This window comes from Lissotriton vulgaris, chromosome 12, assembly GCF_964263255.1.
Source record: "Lissotriton vulgaris chromosome 12, aLisVul1.2, whole genome shotgun sequence".
NCBI classification, from domain to species: domain Eukaryota; kingdom Metazoa; phylum Chordata; class Amphibia; order Caudata; family Salamandridae; genus Lissotriton; species Lissotriton vulgaris.
In genome coordinates this window covers 86,106,236-86,107,439 of record NC_141700.1, presented here as the reverse complement: position 1 = coordinate 86,107,439, position 1,204 = coordinate 86,106,236, and positions in this window count along the sequence as shown.

The window sequence follows — 1,204 nt, the reverse complement described above, 5'->3', positions numbered from 1 at the left end:
GTCCAGACGGGAGCCAATAAGAGCGACCACAACTTGTTTTCTCGCCTGCTGAGAGGGATAATGTCTGATTTTCCTCAGTACATGGATTATGCCCCAGCAGGTCGAAACTGTTCTATTGACCTGTTGACGCATGCTGAGGGTAGGATCAATAAGAACTCCTAAATTTTTGGCCAATGTGACAGGGACAGGACACGCTCCCAGCGAGGCCGGCCACCAATTCGCCAACCATAACTCTTCCTTCCCTCCGAACACCATGACCTCCGTCTAATTTCAATGAATTGTAGATCATCCATTGAGCGATTGCCTCCATACAAGATCTAAAATTGGAGGCAGCCGAGCTGGCCGGCTGGGAGAGAGAGACGAGGATCTGGGTGTCGTCGGCATAGGAAACTACCTCCATCCCGAAAGATCTAATCAGTCCGGCAAGTGGGGTCACATAGATGTTAAAAAGGGTCGGACTTAGTGCCGACCCCTGCGGGACCCCACATTGCACAGACCGGGATGGAGATAGGAAATCCCCCAACTTCACCCTCTGCTCTCTTTGGTCGAGGAAAGAGGTCAGCAAGCGCAGGGCAGACCCCTCAACCCCAATCTCCCTCAGGCGCGTTGTTAAAGCCGAGGGAGACAGGGTGTCGAAGGCAGCCGTGAGGTCTAGCAGGATCAGGAGGGCAATCGAAAGTAGTATTCAATTTTGTTGCTGAAGTATAAAACAAGTCAGTTTGTGCTTGAATTTTTTTTTTGATTCTTTTCTTTCTTCTTTAGACAGAGAAATGCAGCCAACGCGTTTCAGCCAACACATAGGCTTCCACAGGCCAGTGTTTATCAAATGGCAATGTTTGTGAATTGCATGAATGATCCCATCGCACCGAGATTTATATACATCTGTTCCACGCTAATTTGAGACCCATGGTCACTTAGGGTGAGATGAGACTCTGCAATGTAATGTCAAACCGGCGCGAGAGCATATAGTAAATACAACTCTCATTCTGTTAGAGGGTTGTTTAAGATGGTTCCCACGGATCAGAGCCACTCCTGATTTTCATAATAATCTCTCATTATTCACGACTTCCATGTAGAGTTCATTGTGTTCATTCATTTAATGTAGAAATCCTGAAAATCTTGCATGGCTAGCACCCTCTCCTTTTAGTTTTGAAAACCATGACCTATAGCAAGCAAAGTGCTAATCAGTTAAATACTTTACTTT